Genomic DNA, 678 nt, shown 5'->3' on the forward strand with positions numbered 1-678 from the left:
GTATTTGAAGACGAAACACTGCTTAGTCGTTTAGCTTGGTCGAATGAGAGACACTTGTTAACCCCGGAGTAAACTTGCCAAGTCAATTGTTTCGGGTCATTAATTAGAGATAAACGTTATATGACCGGTCCGGGCTGATAAGCAGACGCTACAATTTAGAATTAAAACAACATTTATTGTCTATTATTGTTCATTATTAGAATTTAATCACAACTTAAGTGCTGATGTATTTGTACTATAAAAGGAGCCTGAAGGCCTCTCAAAAGGATCATCGAATAACAACAACTTACACAGATTCATACTATCCAATTTCTAGCAAATAAGTTTATTTTATCATTCTTTTGTACCGGGTTACTATTAATTTAGCAAAGCCGAAGCAAACAACTGTTCCATCAAAAGAAAACCTATCAAAGGATTCACTCCAAGGATCAACAAAGCCCAGGCTTATTTAATTCATTATTGCTTTACAATATTTTACTAATTTATTCATTCAATTTCTCTAGTTTTTATTGGCTTTATTATTCAATGTTTATGACAACAATTCACGTATCCTTTATACCTCAAATAAATTTAACTGCACTCTTTTTTAGGGTAAGGGTAAACACTCTTAGCTTTTATTTTTTATTTTTAGTATTAGCCCCGGCATTAGTAGTACTGTATAAATAACCGTGGACTTTT

The sequence above is a fragment of the Lycium ferocissimum genome, chromosome 5 (genome assembly GCF_029784015.1).
Source record: "Lycium ferocissimum isolate CSIRO_LF1 chromosome 5, AGI_CSIRO_Lferr_CH_V1, whole genome shotgun sequence".
Classification (NCBI taxonomy): Eukaryota; Viridiplantae; Streptophyta; class Magnoliopsida; order Solanales; family Solanaceae; genus Lycium; species Lycium ferocissimum.